The sequence below is a fragment of the Mytilus trossulus genome, chromosome 9 (genome assembly GCF_036588685.1).
Source record: "Mytilus trossulus isolate FHL-02 chromosome 9, PNRI_Mtr1.1.1.hap1, whole genome shotgun sequence".
NCBI lineage: Eukaryota > Metazoa > Mollusca > Bivalvia > Mytilida > Mytilidae > Mytilus > Mytilus trossulus.
In genome coordinates, this window is record NC_086381.1 from 79882495 (window position 1) to 79903244 (window position 20750).

The 20750-nt window shown below is 31.3% G+C and overlaps 1 long non-coding RNA gene across 1 annotated transcript; it reads right to left on the reverse strand.

The window, feature by feature from the left end:
- Window positions 1-18220: 18220 nt before the first annotated feature.
- Window positions 18221-20482, reverse strand: LOC134683448 (uncharacterized). Its single transcript, XR_010101027.1, has 4 exons — window positions 20387-20482; window positions 19499-19586; window positions 18926-19002; window positions 18221-18238 (listed from the first exon to the last, which is right to left on the reverse strand). It is a non-coding gene; the product is annotated as an uncharacterized LOC134683448 (long non-coding RNA).
- Between the last annotated feature and the right edge of the window lie 268 nt (window positions 20483-20750).

Genomic DNA, 20750 nt, shown 5'->3' on the forward strand with positions numbered 1-20750 from the left:
TCTCTCATCACATCAGCTCTATAAAACAGTTTTTATTGTTCAAGTTTGTCCATTTATAAAATCACATCATCCACAATTGTATGGCGGACTAATATTTTTTTAATTACATCATCTCAAGGCCTATTAGGGATATTGACCTATCTGGTAAGCAGGCAAAATATGCCCTCTTATTTAAATTCCATAGATTTTTGTTATCAATAATAAATTTCAACAAGGTCTCAAGTGATCCCATATTTCTTAAGGTTTCATTTGATACATGCGTTAACCAAATATTGTACCTATTTATATACATACAGCTATGCATAGGAACTTTTTTTTTTTAAATATGTACTACTTTCAGGTATGTTCCCAGTGTATACAGTTAGTTATAAGCTGAAGTGCCTTCTTTGGGGATTTATTTTTTGTTGGAATTCGAGTTATCGCGAATGCGCGAATTGATGATTGCATTTGTAAAGATATCGGGATTCACTGTTTCTTTATGTGGAAAATCTGGAGGACACTCCTCACATTCATGTTACTGGAGTAGAAATAATTGTCTCACAATAATACAGATATCCACCACAAAACAAAACAAAAGAAATATTTAAAATATTTATCGTGAGCTACATACTACTGACATGGCACATGCAGATGTGTGCAGATAGGGAATCAATCCATGACAAGAAATCATATCATGAACACGGGGCATATATCTCACATCAAAGGAACAGCGGTACGCTTTTATTGTTGTTCTTCATTTTAAAATCACAACAAGGCCTTTAACATAGAGCAAAAACTCTCATACCACTGCAAGTTTAAGACGGTTTTTAGCAAAGGTTTGAGCATATGTTTTGTTGTTGGAAAAATGACGTTTACTGAGAATCAATCCGTGGAGTAATGTCAATAAATGAAAACGGTATACAAATCAAAACTATACCATCACATGTGCATGTTTAAGAATGTGGGACACGCGGTTAATTAAAACACTTGTGACTGTGATTTACCATTAAAACCCTTATCATTGGACATCACTATGTGGAACTGGGGGAGACACATTATACATCAAACATCATGAAATTGAATGTTTGTCCAGGACTAAACGAATGAAAATTATGATAGATCCGAATTTTATTCAGATTGTTATATTAAGAAACCGATTTTTTTTCGATTTATTTACATAAACTTATTAAATCAGCTGCAACATTAATACTATATGTAGACCTACATTGCACAAAATAATGGAAATAACATTGTATATTGATATAAACGATCAAACTTGTAAATAAATAAGTAAATGACTTTGCATTAACAAGATCAACACGTAATCCAAAATAGCCGTTTTTAACAGTATTATTTGTTATGGCATACATTAATGAATTTATCAAATTCCAAAATCAAAAGCTAAAATACATCAAATGAACGTTAAACAACATTTATAATCAAACTTGGTTTCTCATATAGTTTCATATATATAACATGTATAAGTGGTCACGTATTTACCGGCATAAAAAAAGTAATTGACATTGTATCAATGTATGGAATAAGTTTTTCACAGTCCTTTATTACGACTATTCCCATCCATTTCTTTGGTCTGAAACTAACAAAACACATACAATAAAATGTATATCATTAACTGAGATGTAAAGTGTTTGTCACACTGCTAATGTCATTGATTGATAATGCTTTTATTAGCTTATATAAAAAAAAAAAAACTGCATGAATACGTTCATGAATGCGACATCTCTTAAACATAATTAAAACTACAGCTACTGAACCACTCAAGTTTCCCGTTTTTCCGTTTTCGCTCCGTTTTTCATTCGTTCCGTTTGTGTGTTTCGTTCATTCTGTTTCCGTGTCATTCATTTCATTCATTTCGTTCATTCCGTTTGAGTTCATTCCGTGTAACATTCCGTGTTACATTCCGTGTTCCATTCCGTTTATACACGACATAGAATGGTATCAAGCGGCGTGTTGTTCGGTAAACGCGTGAAGCTAATCATTTCGTTTTAGAACGTTTACAGCGTGTGTGAACGATTATATCATTCTAAAGCGGAATATAATTTGGTTCGTTTCACAGTCAAATTTCGTATTTTATAATCACATCATCAGATGTATTTTTTTCATCAACAAAACCGACGACCAACGACCATGATAGTTTATTCATTCTAAATTAAGCAATTTCTGTATCAATATGATTATTTAGTTAAACAATAAAAGCGATAAATATATACTATTTGTATAAAAAAAAATATTGATTAGAATCAGTTAAAGACTAAAAAACAACTGCACACTATCTCTTTGGAGCACTAGCTTTTGTAAAATATAAAACTTATAACTTTTATAGTTAAATACTAAACAAAATAAAAGTTTGCACGTCAAAGAATAGGTGTTCATTCTGATATCATGAACAATGGATGTTGTAGCTTCTGCTGAAATTTAAAATGAATGGTCAAGGATGTATAATAAACTGTGGACACTTGTCTATATCTATAGGTCAAATTTGTCGTATAGATTTCTATTTTAACGTTAATTGTTGGATTGCTGTCTCTGCATGGAACGTTACACAGTATATCTTTATGGGATTGTTGCACATATTCATTTCAACAGGTAGCAATGTAATATTTGTCAGTGGGTGTTCAGATAACACCGTTAAGGATGATGATTAATTTATATTTGATGTCCAGTGGCAAATATATATGTAAATCAACGCGAAAAAAGGTCGATGGGTTATAAATATGACTTCTACTTCTAAAGGCTCACAGGATAACAGTCCACAAAAAGTCGTTCCAGTCATTTTTTTATTATTAATTATGGTCAAACCGATGATTTGTAACTGAATACAAAAAATAACACGATCACAATGTAGCAGTCGCCAATTAATCACCCTGGTAACTCCTGACATTATAATGCAAACATATTACGAAAATTATTTGAAAACAAATATAAACTTATATACTTGCTTCCGTATAGGTTTTTATACATTTTTCCGAGGTTTTCGTTAATTTCGGAAGATATGTTTAGCCAAATAAAGCTTGTATTTTATATTCTAATTGAAAAATTGTGTGTGTAATTTTTCTAATTATAAAAAAAACTAATCTCAGATGTATGTCCATTGTTCAATACATACTTTAGACTACATTATACTTTTCTGATTAAGATTTCAGTGGTTTGAACAAAAAAAAAACTCGATTTCTCTTTACTGTGTTTTTTTTGTCTCTCTCTCATGAACTTATCTAGATCTTACCATTCGATTTATTATTGAAAATGTTTATCAGTATCCTCAAATGTATTTGTCACTAAAACACAAAAGTATAAACAACGTGAAAGAAAAAAATCTAAGAACATGTCTAAAATGAGGATGGGATTGTTATTAAAGATTGGACAACGAAATTTCAACAGTGATAATGATGGTCACTGGCTCAGGTCTGAATAGACCGTTTATTATAATAAAATGATGTGAAATTTGGTAAAACTTTTTGGTTCACAGTATAGCCATTAAAACTTGGTGAGACATTGAAATATCTCGCGAGAAATATTATATGTTTTACTTCCATATTAAGATTAAAATGTATTCACTGGTTCCTTTTTTTTTTGGTAAAAAGGATGTTTTGAAATATATCTATCTTAAAGTGTATTATAAACATGGCTATTTGGATACGCCGAGTTTCAGCTATGGTTGTCTAACTAATTTACAAAAAAACTAATGTACAAAATTGCAGTGTGGTACATGTAGTCTGTTTATTTTTCTTTCTATTTCAAATGATTAAATGCTAAATAAAATGTATCTACGATTGCTTAAAAAATAGGGACAATATTTCAGTAAGTTTGCGTTTCGTTAAATTATACAAGGTAGATCATTTTTTGGATTCAGTTACTGTTATCTTACTATTATACATGTAGGAAAGTGTGTGTTTTTTATCTACATAATATCATAAATATCATGCATATGAAACAAGTATATGCAGCATTGTGTTTGGGTTTAGTGGACTATTAAAAATAAAATATTTCTGTAAGGCTAAAATTACTTAACATGGCTATCAATCTAACCAGCGGGCGAACTCTGCAGGATATCTTTAGAGAAATTGCCAGACATTTCGCACTTAGTTGTTCAACAGTTAATTATTCTACCGCCAATCATCTTAAATTTCTTTTATCAAATGGATCTTTTATTGTTTTTTTTAGCAAATGAGACTGGTTAAGATATATGAATATATACGGATTTTGATTTTTTTTGGTGTTCAACCATTTTTCAGTAATTATATGATTCAGTATTTTTATTTCTTTTATTCAAAATGTTTTAGCTTACAGCTAATCTGACAATAACAGTGTAGTAATAACGTGATACCTGTTAAGAGAACGGTTAACGAATAAAAAGTCACACAAAGTCCCTAGGATATAAAGTCGCAGGAAAAAAAGCCACAAAAATAGAAGTCACAATAAAAATAATCAACAAGAGCTTACAATGTGTAATGGATTTGCTCACTGCTGAAGGCCGTTATATGTATGTATAAATATATACATATAATAGTTAATGTCTGTGTCATTTGGTGTCTTGTGGAGCCCTGAATCATGTCACTGGAAATCATACCACATCTTCTTTTTTTATATATGCATGATATGTGTTGTGTAAACAAAAGCATAAACCAGAACACGTTGTCGATTTATTCACTGACAGTTGCTTTTTCAGTTACTGAAACCTTTACTATTACCGTAATTTGACGCTTAAAATCAATTTGAACAGCATAGCATACCTGTAAATACATGTATGTAAGGGCTGTATAGCCAGTCAAGTTCGTTAAAAACTTCAATCATCATCAATGGGTTTGTTTTGTTTTGTTTTGTGTTTGTTTTTTTGTTTTTTTGTTTTTTTTTTTGGGGGGGGGGGGGGGGGGATTAACATTATAGCTTATGATGATGTTTCTAAAAAAAATGATCTTTTACAAGTTCCCATAAATCAGAAATTGGTAATCAGCCCTAAACGTTGCCGATGAAAGATTTTAGAAAACCTTGAATAATGTAGTGTAGATATTTCAGCTTTGTCTTTAAATTTTAAATAAAAAAGTACCTACAAATAATGAATCAAAACTGTTTGAAAAAAGGAACTGGTATAAAAAAGAGTTTTTTCCTTTTCTTATCAACTGCACTCATGAATTACAGCCATGTAAAATTTTACAACAAATCATCTCAAATATTGCACTTTTGTGTCAGTAAGGACAAAAAAATCACATTTAGTGTAAAGTGCACAGTGTATTTAGAGTTTTGAATTTTCGTTTATTCATATATCATATATTATATAAGTAATATTAAGATTAAACCAGGATAACAAAAATCGCAGAAAAGAATATTCAATGAATATTAAACAAAATGCGTCGTCGCAAATTCGTGTTAAACCTAAGAAACTACTACAGTTGCATTTTATCGACTGGTCAATACTTAAAGTGTAATGAGGACGAGAAAACGAATAAAAAAAGCTAATTTCGCACGAATCAACTACCCAACCAGTGGTGGATCCAGGGGGGGGGGGTAAAGGGTTGGGAACCCCCTTCTTGTTCGACGATCAATGCATTTGAATGGGAGCATAAAGTGGGACCCCCCTTTTACTCTTGGTTGGGACCCCCCCCTTTTTTAAATGGGTGGATCCGCCCCTGCCATAGGTGAACACAACATGGGTCCAGTTTTTATAGATGTTAGTTGTTATATGTCACCATCTCGAAATCCTACGCACGTTTGAGTTGAAATCTCGCGGTAATTAACTATATAAAGTACGTGACAGGGGTACATCAAAATGATATACTAGTACAATTAATATTCATTGATTATTGTATACATTCCGAAGGAATAGTTTAATAGTTTTATACAGAAAATGACATAAATCTAAAATAAAAAAAGTTGGTATAATTGCAAAAGAGACAACTACCCACAAGAGTTAATGACAGATGAAAGCAACCATAAGTCACCATACAGAAAATCCATACCGAATAGTAAGCTCTAAAAAAGTTCCGACGCAAAACGATTCAAACCAGAAAATAAGTCATCCTGTTGCTGTAAAGACTTCAGAACAGTTGTGTTTGTGAATTAAATGGTAAAAGAAAGCATCAATCTGTCGATTGCTTTTTTTTGCTTACTGCACTGCATTGCTGTGTGTCCAACTTAATTTTTCGCGAAAAGATAAATATTTTGTTAAAAAGAGAACAATCTAAACATCAGAGATAGATACATTTAGTTTCAGTTCTGTCCCAGTATCTTTTCGCAGTTTTTCTCTAATGTTTTTCTCTTTTTTTTTCTAATATGCAAGGTGTTATTCAATAAACTCCCTGTTTTGAAAATTTTTGATTTTGTTGTCTATAAAACTGATGTTTTTATAAAATGCGAGAGAAATATTTTATGAAATATACAACGAAATGTTAATTATCTTCATTGGAGTTGTATACGTAGCACGCAATAAATTAATTCGTGTCTCGCACGATATTTGGTCTATGGTCCATGTTATTGTCCACTGAACTATTCTAAACATTTGATTATAGTTTTGACAAGTTATTTTTCAATAATTTTGATAACCAAATGCATCTAAAGTGTTTTGTGCTGAACAATCTTGATTTAAACCCCATGTGCTTATATGACTATACCTTTTTTTCTAGTCTGTTTCACCATTAGAAAAAGAGGATAGATCGTTAATGATACTTGTCATGCAATTTGTCCCGAATATTTTAAAAAAAATCGGTTAATTGGTCTTTGATAAAAAAAAAAACGCCATTTGACATTTCTGAGAGCTCCCTTTCCGCTTTATTATTGATAAATTATTATGGCTTACATATAAGATTTCGTCGTCTTCATAGTACATACATGTATGTATGTGTCTAAAATGAAGATCATCATCGAAACATCCATCTAGCAGTAAAACCAAATGCCGCGAACAGAGATATAAGTATGGATAAGCAGGCAGTATAGACATACAAGTTTTGTTGAACGCTAAAACCAACGACTCGTGTAACATCGAGTAGGTACATTACGGTTCTCTATGCGAGTTAACGAACCACTACAACAACACTTTGAATGATCGTATATATGTGGCCTTCTGTACTCTCAAAATATATGCCCCTTTATAATATTTCTCCAATGTCCAGTAGCTGTCAAAACTTTTACCCTATTTTTATGAACACATTTTTGTATTGTAAGATTTTGTTATTACCACTATTTCATCCGGAATTTAAGTGAAATATTTGCCACTGTACGTTAGGGAAACGTAACAAAATAAGCTAAGAATCGATTCACAAAGCTATCATACAGTATGTTGCTTGACAAAACAAGAATGTGTCCTCAGTACACGAATGCCCCACTCGCACTATCATTTTCTATGTTCAGTGGACCGTGAAATTGGGGTAAAATCTCTAATTTGGCATTAAAATTAGAAAGATCATATCATAGGTATTATGTGTACCAAGTTTGAAGTCGATTGGACTTCAACTTCATCAAAAACTACCTTGACCAAAAACTTTAACCTGAAGCGGGACAGACGGACGGACGAACGAACGCACAGTTCAACTTCATCAAAAACTACCTTGACCAAAAACTTTAACCTGAAGCGGGACAGACGGACGGACGAACGAACGCACAGACCAGCAAACATAATGCCCTCCTACTATCGAAGGTGTGGCATAATAAAAAGAATAGACTAGTTCAGGGAAAGCTTGTTCGCGACCTAGAATTCTGAGTGGGTCAAGCGTTTAATTAAAATTCTTGCGAGAATATGAGAGATTTGGATGAACTAGGGACAAAGTCATATATGGTACACATCAATATTCGGTTTTTAATAGGCGTTTATTAGGCCGCCTGCCGCTTTCCCGTTTACCTGTGAAGTCGTTGAGTGTCACCTGTTTTTTGTTTGTTTATGTTTATGTGTAATAAAGTAAAATAAATAATATTTTGAAAAATTTCGGGACATAGTGTTTAAAAATTACGGGAGAAAATCGGAAAAGATATTTGAAATTACTGCTTGCAAATAACCAAAACGAAATGTATGATAAAAAAGGAACGAGGTCCTTCAAGTCACTGGAAGCTGTTAAAAAGAACTTTGAAGAAGTTTATGTGCAGAAATATAATTTTTTTGTCGATTGAGAATAACTTCCAGAAACATGCTGGCGTAATGTCATTTATTACCAAAACAGTATATCATACAATGGTGACACTACATAATTTATTCTCTTTAGCCTTTTTTTCGGGAGAATATAGATAAACAACCTAAACTATATGATTGTCATGTAAGACGGAGCTTTTTGAAAGTTGTTGCTGGTCAAAACCCATAGTCGTAATGAATGATACTATGCGATGTATTCAATAAAAAAAACTTCATGGCTTCATAAATGTTATGTTTTCAATATTGTATAAATAATCTGACCGTTAAACCTTGGTACAGTATATATACATTCCTTGTTCAAACCATAATAAAATAAGTTCCCATAAAATCAAACAGCTACAGATCGTCATATGGAATGAAAATCTAAGCAAAACAGCCGCACCCACTTATAAGATATATACATGCAATGTCTTTTCTCTGACTGTTTTTTTAACAAACGAGTGAAAGTCCAGCGCCATGTAGAACAAAATAGTTTCAACATTCATATATCATTATCATGGTCTTGACTTGCATGGATATATGCATTTAACTTGCAACTGTACGGTTAAACAAAACGGTTATTGATGGCTGCACGAAAATCATTAACCTCAGACAAACATGAAATTAACTGTTCAGGAAAAACGAAGTCCATCTAGTAGTAAAATACGGAAAAATGAAAACAAATATATGCAAAATTTTGCCCTGGATACTGTATTTTGGACATAAAGAAGTCAATGTTCCAATTTCCCGAAATTCCATTATATTTGACAACGATTTTGATGTAAAACAAAACTTTAACCACAGACTGAACCTAAATGCTGAATTAGTCGGTGTGAATGCTGGCGACGGAACCTAGCATCGCTAAGTATCGCTTTCGCAAAACCTGTCAAAAAGAAGGACGTATGTCAAAAGATCCAAGTAGGCAGCTATATAAATATATTAAATATATATAAAAACAAATCTGTTTAAGATCTTATCCTGAACGACCCAGATACCTCTCTCCCCCTCCTTTCAAAATTGTCAATATCCGATGCATTTGAATTAGGCACAACAAAATTATGTAAATACACGCAAGCAATTAGAGCTAGCATTTTGAACATATATTTTAATGGTATCTAACTGTCAGAACATGATTAAGATTATTAAGGGTATATTAATTGTGTCTAGCTGTCGCCTGGTGAGATTAATAGTTTAAGGTAAAACTTTATGATACTACATGGCGTAGGTGTTGATTGACTTTTATTTTTATGATCTAAGATCAGTTCCTCAGATATGGTGATGAAGTAGCACCCGTACCTTCTTGAATATACATACGATCTGCTAAGTGAATATCACCGCATGAATCTGCCCATTTTTTCGTGAAGGTAACACTCAAAGTCAGGTGACATATATCAAACCGTTCCTTTTGTAATTAAGATTAATTAACATAACGGTCAGAATAGTCTGTTTTAATATGTCAGTGGAATCTTCAGCTTTAGAAGAATGTAACACACTTTGTATTTATAAACGATATAAAGTAGTATTTGGTTTTGAAGGATACTGAGATTTTCATTGTAATGTATTTATATTAACAACATTGCGTATCAGCACACTTGAAATTTGGTGTTATCTGAATACTCAAAGAGAAAATAAAATTTGTATATGATGCAGTATGAATGTTTTGGAGGACGAATATCATTTTGTTTTATCATGTCCAACGTATAGATATGTGCATATAGAATTTTATATTTATTCTACTGTTTTTGGCAAAATCGGCACAAGTTAGATAATTTATTCGAAATCTCTGACAGTAGAACTATGCATCTATTCAAATGCAGCCGCATGGAAAATTAGATCACATATACTGTCATAATGTTAGTGTATACTCTGTAACTTCTGTTCTCTGATGCCTTTTGTTTGTCATATGTTGAACTTGTATATATTTTCGTTTGCCATAGCATGTGAAAATAAAATATAAAGCATTAATCTGACTACAGTAATAACGATGCCGATCTGATAAATCAATAAACTGATAATGCCCCCAGTTAATCAAATCTCGTATCTAATTAGTCGATAACGCAAAATCACGATCGATCTGGCACATGCGCATTGTTTCCCTGAGCTAGAGCATTGATAATTTGTTTTTATTATAATTTTTTTTTTCGAAGTAAAATGTTTTAGTATTAAAGTTTGAATAAGTACCTATATGTCGTAAATATAACGGAGTATTTCAAATTTTTTTCAGTGGGGTTACGGGGGTTGGAACCAACTATTTTTGACGATCAATGCTTTTGAATGGGGTCATATGATTGGAACTCTTCTTTATCCTGTGTTGGAACCCCCCTTTTTTAAAATGGCTTGATCCGACCATGCATATTTTCTATTTTCATCATAGATACATGAATGTATATGACATTTTTTTTCATTTTTCATATTTGATATTAATTTTACTGTCCAAGACAATTCCAATATTTTCATAGTATTTTTAGATATTCAAAGCAGTTTTATTTCTTTTTCAAACACTTTTAGAATGACTCACTTCTCTTGTTTATAGTTAATTTTCATTTTTTTTTATAAACGTCAGTTTTTAATTTCCGTTAGATAGATTTTCAAATAATATCAACCGTTTATTTTTTTTTGAGCCATATAGGTAAACAGAAAATACTATATATTGAATGATTATTTTCTTCCCTGAATATTCTTTCTAAGTATATCGGTGAGCGTAATTTATCCTGAGCATAGATGATATACGTGCCACTGGACGTTAAGAAACCATCAACCAATCATTACCGGTGTTTGCACTTGAATAAAAACAAATACATTGTACATGAAGATAATACTGGACTTGGCCTGCTTATGCAGATATATTAACAGAATTTGGTTAATGGTTTAATTGAAGAATGTCGTTTGCAGTATATTGTACTAGGTTTGAAAACGGTTAGATACATGTTCATACGTTAATATAAAAAAATGGAAGATGTTTTCACTACAGTCATCGTAAGACATCATGGTTTCAATACGTGAAACGAAATAAGAAGATTTTTTATTTTATTTTTCGAAAATTCGTAATAGGCGTTAGTTTAATTACAGACACGAATACGGTCATTCATTTCTTTAATAAAGAAAACTATGCAAATCGTTTGACGATGAAAACGAAAAAGATTGTGACATACACATGTTTTGAAAGCTTAATATAGTATTATAAGTTCTATTTATTTCAACCAGGTAGAGCGACTGTTACTAAATTATGTTTCTGAGATGCTCTTTAAATTTGTTCACGTCTTTTACGATGTATATTTCACTAACTAATATGAAGATCCCTAAGCAAAAATAAATAGAAAAAATGACAACTTTAATAATAGATGTGAATAATGAATTAAAGAATGTTCGCGTATATTTTTTTTTACAAGTAATATGCATTTTTTTCAAGAACTCGTATAACAAGCCGGCAAAAGAAGAGAAGGTATTTTAATATTTAGATTGATCATGTTAGCCTTTCATAATTTAAATATTTGTGTATGTTACTTTTCTTTTTATACATTAATTTCAGACTTATTACTTTTATTTTAATACAATAACAAAACAATGTAATGAATATGACTATTCATAAATAAATATAATGAGTAGTATAATATACCGATTAACTTTAGTATATTTATTCGTTTCATTTAGAAATTTGAAAACTAGCATAATCGCCAAACAACCAATCAGATGAGATAGTATCGTTTCTGAACGGAACATGTTTGTTTACACGGACTATACTGATCGTTTCGTTCGTTTCGTTCGTTTCGTTCACACACGAATGTGAGCGGAAAATTACGATTTGACTTATATGAATGAAATGAGTGGAGAAACACGATTTTGACTGATTTAACTCGTTCGTTCTCATTCCATTCCATTCGCGTGTTCGTTCCGTTTTCGTTCCGTGTAGGAGGGAACGTTGAGTGGTTTAGTAGCTGTAACTGTATCGGACGTATCATGAATCTTTGATATACTATGCATTTAAACGTCATGATTCAATTTAGATTATCTTTCGTAGCCTAGATTAATATATTTTGTATATAAACCCTGATTCACTGCCACTTCTATAATTCACCGTCGGAATAATGGAGTAAGCGGCCATATTTACTTCTTGATATTCACACATATTTATTGATACATCCACAGTTGTCGAAAATGAAACAATGAATCTGTTACTTGTGTTATTTATTTGATAATTTATAATTATAATATAGCTGTAGAGTAGCTGCCGTTCATTAAGATCGGTACTTTTGTGTGTGGAACAAAAAAACAGATAGTTTATGTGAATTGAAATAGGACATCTTTTTTCCGCTTTGTAACAATACTGTGAAACTATTGAAAAAATCTAAATTTAATTAACCTCAGCGCAAACTCATAGATGTACGTAATAATGACTGTTACACTATACCTCCAAGGTGAATCAACATGTATTGCATCCTACTTGCATAGGTATACCGATTTGTAAAATTGCTATACAGAACCTGTTTACCCATGTGATGCAACACAAAGAGAGTTCATCCAATAAAGCTGAAGAAAGTGTACAATTTTTGCAATAAATTGCTGCGATTTTCTATAAGTGCTCTTAACGCATGAATGTTATGTTCAAGGATGAACATGTTAAAGCTGAATGTTTGTATTGTTACGTAAACACAAAATCTTCGGATCCTATTGCATTTTAAGGCAGTTTTGAGATAGATGTATTTATTTCATATTGACACTATTTTACCTATTATGTCTGATTTGTTCAATCATCGTTGTAAATATAATGAGATGTGATGCAAATGTCATACAGGTGAAAGGTTTAGCGTTATAAAATCGGTTAAATCCACTATTTCTTTTATTTTAAAATGCCTGTACCAAGTCAGGAATATGACAGTTGGTGTCCATTCGTTTATTTTATTTTATCATTTGATTTTGACATTCAATTGGGGACTTTCCGTTTTGATTTTTCCTCGGAGTAGAGTTTTTCAACTACTGACAAAGATGGAGTTATGCGTAGGAACTACTTTGTTTAAAATATTTACTAATTTCTTGTTTTTTAATTCCTGGAAATCTCAAAATGCATTTATCTTAAACGATATTTGTTTTCTAGAATCGTCTCAATACTTACATGTTCTTAATATAAACCATTTCGCAATGTCCACTGTTGAAAATTACCAATGATGAGTACAATTTAAGAGCATATGATAAAGTTTTGATCCCGTATTTAAACTTTGATAAACATGTGCATGTAGGCTATCTTTTACCTGATTAAATTAAATATGTAATAAAAAATATACCTTCATGTGATACTTTTTGAGTAAATTGAGAGTTTCAAATTTCAGAGATTTCCTCAAAATACGGATTAGTGGACGTATTATTCCTTTCGATAGCAATACATATTTTTTTTGTTTTAAAAGATAAACACGATCTGGTTTTTTTGTTAAAATATTTGTAAAGTATGTTTTATATAAATATTGCATCGATTTGTACATTTTGTTTTTACAAATAATTCAAATTTATGAAAGGTTTATGAATGTAGGAAACAAACATCATTTTTGCTGTGTATATATATCAAATTTAAAAAAATAACTATTTATGTTTTCATGAAAATTGGTACACATAGTCTTTTTACATAATCAAACCAAATGTCATTATAAAAAAGAGGGATATATGAACTCGTTTTCAAGTTAAATCAGTTTGAATGATAAAAATCAGCCAAAAACTGCATCTTTTCCCGATAAGTCACCATGTGACGTCGCGAAAATAACAATTTACGTTAGCAACGTCATTATCTCTCCTGTAACTGTATTGTATACCCTTAACAAAAAGAATACAGTTTTCTGTAGGTTTTGAAATCATAAGAAATGTAAACAATGCAATATACATTATAATTAAAAACCAATTGTTCAGAGAACAATTGAAGGTCTTTCCATCAAAACAATGTATTTTGATATGAAAAGTTGTGAAACTAAGTTTAAAATGTCATTTCAATCGTCAAATGATAGCACCTAGTAAGCTGATTCCAAAAATATATTGTTTCCATACATTTTTTTTAAATAAGGGAGATAATTTGTTACTTCCGGTTTGAAAAATGTTACTTCCGATTATATTTGAATATTTACTTGACACTAATTCCAAAAATATCTGGTTCTATATACTTTTATATTAATAAAGTACAAAAAAATAGCTACTTCCGGTTTACAAAAGGTCACTTCCGTTTTTTTTTCAAGGTTAAATGGTTTGATACCTTTTTCTAAAAGTTGTATATCTTTATCATGTATACATATAGAATAAAAGCAAAGGTCAAAATCTAGAACGTCAAATTAAGCTATGACCTAGAGATCAATTTCAAGGTCATAAACCAAGGACCTCAAATCAAAAGACCATAGGTCTTAATTATATTTAGTTAATGAGTTATATCACCAAACGCGTATTTTTAAATACAAGAGGGGAGAAAACTCCCTTTTACATTCAACGTACGCTTGCAATCAAAATTTACATCTTACGACATGTCGCAACTAACAATTTAGTAAAAATAATTTGTTGATATCTTATACAGTCTTTGGATATAAGTGAAAATAAGCCAAATTCAAATATTAGAATATGACCTTGACCTTTGACCTTGACCTGATTTTCATATTTTGGGACCAAGGACCTCAAATCAAAAGATCCTAGGTCTCTATCACTTATGATTTATAAGATAGAAAATGCATATCACTAATATCAGCATCTTCGCTAGCCAAGGGTTACGATCCACTCCCGCTCTCTTCACCCTTGGCAGATTGAGCCAACATTTGTGATATCAATGTTGCGCCATCTATCGGAAGATTAAATTCACGCCCATTTCAAATACATTATTCTTGACCAATGGTAGCACTTTAACTCTTCAATTTAGAGGTAAAAACACGGTAGCGTCTAGATTCTGCCCACTTGGAAAAGCCGGAAACGAAAATATACGTCGACATTCATGCATGAAACATACACAGAAATGTCGATAAGTTGATTAAAAACATTCAAGTTGTCACTAAATAGTCGTATGTTTAGTGATGTAAAGACTTGTTGCACAATAAAACACGTGGCGATTGTTTACAAACACTTTCTACATTTACACGTGATCGTGTTATAGGCGCTTTTTGATTCGATGCAGCGAGTTTCTACTGCAACCAATAAAAATTCTAACCTTGTGTCTCCGAAATATTATCTCAATCCGCCAAGGGTGAAGAGAGCGGGAATGGATCGTAACCCTTGGCTAGCGAAGATGTAATATCAGATGCATAAGGGGAAATAACTCTCATATGGACCGGTCATATCGTTTCGGTCAAAATAGGACAAATCATGCCAAGGATATAACGAGCAATTTTGTAAAATAAATTTGTCATAATCTTTTACGGTTGCGAAGGAGATGCGATAACAAGGAAAACAGTGTTTGGGGAGATAACTCCTACAAAGAAAAGTATTCGTTTATGCAGGGTAAATTTCAAAAGCGCATACACTGTTCGATATCATATACAAAATATCTAAGCGATATATTGCGAAACAAATGTTTATCGCAAGAACAAAATTAGGCGGAAGAAAAAAAAAATAATCAGAAGAAAAACAATAGGTCTTTCCACAGAAAAGTGGAAAGACCTAATTATCAGGTATTTTATTTATCAATCATGGTGCCCAAAATTTGAGCTTTACAATACAATGAGTTACAAAATAAAGCGCAGTAATTGATTATAATGATCAGCGTGATTACGGTATCTATATGGCTATTTACCTTAGAAATAGATTACCTTAGCTGTATTTGGCAAACATTTTAGGAACTTTTGGACCTCATTGATCTTCAACTTCGTACTTTATTTGGCCTTTAAAACATTTTTTGACGCTGATGAGTCTTTAGTGGACAATACGCGCGTCTGGCGTAAATATGAATTTTAATCCTGGTATATATGATGAGTTTATTTTAAGAGACATGTGAACACTATAAAAAAAAAACTAATGAAACTATGAATAACAATTTCATTGATAAAACATAAGTTATTTGGAAGCCACTGTGATTTGGAAAGAAGCATTTCATAAACAATTTGTAGACCAAGGACTATGGGACACAACTTGTCGATCAACTTGTTTATGTTTAGATTTATCAAACTACATAGATATTTCTAGAAATGTCTTTGCTTCTTACAAAAGTTAGTGAAATAAATCGTATTAGTTCAGGTAGCAAACATTTGCAGATGACAAAAAAAAAGCTAAGTTCATCTCATCAGGTCTCTTTCCTTCTTGTATTAAGAATTTAAAGAAGACTGATATTTAGATCTTGTACTGTTTAGAACAGGACTTTTTAAAAAGGAAATGCGGTTTATCTTAAATTACATTTTACATAACTTACACGTGTGTGTATCGATGGGAAAACATATTATATGTTAGTGTATAATTGAATGTCAATGTTATCAACACTATCGTTTGTTAAGGAGAACAAATACATTCCATGGTAATTTTTTAACAATTGTAAACTTTGTTTATTCCATCTTCACTTTTTAGAAATATTTCATTTTATTATTTCAAATGACAGTCTAGCCGTTTCAGTCAGTATTTCAAACATCAGTATTCATGTAATGTAAATACACAGAATTTTTTTATTAAATAATTAGCAAAGATATGGATCTAAGTTATCTGAAAGATTTACGGCACTTGGAGGACTATACATGGTCTTATTTTTGTAGTATATTTTTTTATTCTAAAACTTATAAATTTGTTAAAATCTATTGTTTTTAAACATTGCAAGGGCTTTTTTCTTTCTCTTTTGGAATTGTTGTGATCTTAACTACACCTCATGTATTCCATTTCATCTATGACGTTTATCGGTTCTTCTTAAATTCTAAATGCATTTATTAAGTGATCGGGCTGGCAAATCATCAAGGAATGAACTGTCCATAGGTAGATATTCTAACCACTCTGAATTCATTATTATTCGTTTGATACCAATTTTTGTGGGTAGAGGTGAACCACGAAATTAAATGTTCAACGAACTACAAATTTATTATAGGCTTGTCTGCAAAGTTTGACAAAACCACGAAATCAAATATCTGCGAACATGCAAGTTTTTCTCAATCCACGAAAATTGATACCCAAGAAAATAAATGAATCCACAGCCTCTGACAATGAATTCAGGTTGCAGTAGTAGTTTACTATGTTGCAATCTTACAAATAAGTCTAAAAATGTCATGGTTGATGATATATTCATTACATCAAAATATCAATCTACTAAAAAGGTATGGGTATATTATCCATACGTTATTGATTTCAAAATTTGAGTTCACTACATATATACAACTTTCATTAACTTTTTTTTTCCTTTTTTTTTTATATATGTTCAGTCAATATCAACGTGTTTAACTGTCATCTCTCGTTGACATTATTAACTTGTTGGATTTGACACTATCTTTTGCAATTTTGTTACGACTCATGTGGACCTAAAATAAAAAAGGAAACATATATGATTTACGTTGACTAAATGATTTCTCTAGTATCAGTCAAGCAAAACCAGTAGGTTAACATTTTGCAAAATGTTGAAAATTGACCAACAAATAGTAGCAAAATGTCATAGTATCCAGTGTAACGAATATGTGTGGAGTTCAAATTGTACTTTGTGTATGATAGTTTATAGAATTACAAGTACGGAGAAATGTCTTAACGTATTTCGGTGTACATATTTAATAGAACAGGTAGCATACATATGCCCACAAAAATATTCCTCTTCGCATAAGGTAACTACATACACATGCAAAAACACTTTAAATGGGTAATTTTTTTCAATATATCCATTTTTTTTCTGTTTCAATTCCAATTGTTCATCAATGCATTTTAGAAAATTATTAATTTGTTGTGTTGGGGACGTTACCGGGATACACACGTGTTTAGGGAAATACAAGATGCAGCATCAAACGAGCTAGTATACAGATATAACACAAAACACTGGCAAATTACTCGATTACGTCAAAGATATTTGTTTTACTTAATAAAAACGTGTGTGTATATACTCTCTACTTAATATACACATGATACAAGTGTCAATAGACTATATGTTGCAATAATATATTCAACACGTTGTGTTTACGTTTCGATTTTAATTGATATTCCCGTTTTATAATTGACATTTGTCCACCACTCTAGTTTAATCTACAAAGGAAAGAAAAACAGATATATGATGTTAAGTGCTCGTTCATGCCTAATATGTATATAACATGCATATTATAATATATAATGTTTGGTTGCTCTTTACTAAATGACAACAGACATAGGAAAATTTTTAATTGTATGTTTATAATAAGGCAAACAGGTAATATTCACTCAGATGCATGATAAGTGCAAACTAGAGATACTTTAAAGTTTACTTTAAGGAACATACACATTAGTTTGTTTTGAATTCAGCGTGTCACCTTATTGTAGATTTTATCAATGCATCTTACACATCAATACATCTTACACATCAATACATCTTACACATCAATACATCTTACACATCAATACATCTTACACATCAATACATCTTACACATCAATACATCTTACACATCAATACATCTTACACATCAATACTTCTTACACATCAATACATCTTACACACCAATACATCTTACACATCAATGCATTTGCCTGATCGCTTCAGTTATCTAATAATTGACTACCTTCTGTGAAATTAGTAATAATTTTATGAAATCAAAAAGATACGAACTAAAACATTTTTTAACAATAGCATATATTTAGACTGAACGATTTTGCCTTTAAAACAAATAACTGGCTAAAGGAATGAAAATATCCGTGAACCTACATCGAACATACATCGAATGAATATACAAAGCCTTACCTATATCACTTACTCAAAAAGTGTACATATCTCTCGCATACGTATCGTTCCATGCAGAGTTAAACAAATCTAGTAAGCTGAATTAAATCAAACAATAGTATATTTACGTTCTAATGTTATATATGTTTGTGTTTGTCTATGTTAACAATAACCAATTTAAACAGAAAAATTTCGACAAGATTGTTTTCTATCAGCAAAAAACACTGAAATAGCAATTTAGTTATAACAAAATGGAAGTACAGATTAAACAAAAATGTTAGCGATTTGACGAGTTTCTGTTGTTTCAACATTTTTCAGATTTCCACTAAAACACAACTGTTTCATATTCAGGAACGGTACATGTCCTACTCCGTCACATTCTGCATTTGGAGGTCCCAAGTCAGGAATCGATAATTAGCTGTAGTTTGATACTGTACATATTATTCGGTTGTGTTTATTGTTTTGTATATTAAATGATTAAATCATGCCGTTAGTTTGGGTTTGTTTTCGTTTTACATTTGTAATGTTTGGGCTGTATTATCTAATAATGCAGTACGGGGTCTGTTTATTGTCAACTGCCTATACGTATGTTACCTGTAACTTGTTAACCTAATGTCGTTTGTACTCATACTGCATCATTTGTATATGGTAATTAGCTGACAATACTGAAGATATCACCATCCTAAAATTAAATTGACTGTTACAAAAAGAGGAATTCAAAAAGCAACGGACAAGAGAAATACAGATTGTTTTTGTCGTGGGAATGGATTTTTGTGGATTTAGGAAATCATCAATGTTCCTTGAAATTTGATTTCATGATTTTGCCAATCTCTGCATAACAGCCTTTAGAAAACACATTCAACTTTGAATAAATGGTTAGCCCCATACGCACGACACACACGAACATTGATATATAACGAATTATAATGATTCACAGTGTATGAATGATCTATCTTTTGAAATGCCCCCAAAATACATGTGGACAATTTGGAACGGTGAGGAGTAAAAAGGCCTAAAATGAGATTGTTTTATTATTTTTCTAGTTTGTGAATACCCGAATTGGTGTAAAAAGCAAGCACAAAGATGAAAAAATATAATTAAAACAACAATTGGTAGTTTTAGATTCCAAATGAAATGCTACATACAGAAGTCATCAGGTTTTTGTATAAAACACCGTAAATCGTTCAGTTATACAATTCCGAATCTGCGTTACCAAACAACATCCGAGTTTAGTGTTAACAGGCTGCAAATGGTCGAATCAATATCATAGGTACAACATTAGATTGACTACAAATCAAAGGCAAGATATGTCAGTTTAATATTTCCGGATGACGTGACTTTTTAAGTATAAAAGTTACTTTTAATTTTAACTTTAAGTTTAATTGTGTTGGCCGTTGTACAATTATAGAAAACAATGTTATCATAATGGTAAAACTCACAAAAAAAACAGCACTACTGAAGAACTTATCATTATACATTTACCTGTGTTGAGTTTACTTCCATGATATATGGCCAGGTTATGTTGCTTAATATATGATCCTTACATCAAACCCTGACGTCAATCAGGTACTGACGGTGAGTTGAGATGTATTAAAATAAAAAATGAATAAATAATGTATTGATGTACTACTAGAGTTTTGTTTATTTCTTTGTGTGTTTCAAGGTTTAGAAAAAATCCATTTCGTAAAGTAGAAAAAACTAAATAAAAAATTTTGAACACCGATATTTTGTGAATTAAATTGATTTTTTTAACATAATCATAACACTACCATTCAATTAAACTTTATTAACGATTTCTCTCAGTTAAATATGAAATAACATGCTCGTATTTAGATATTAAAAGGAC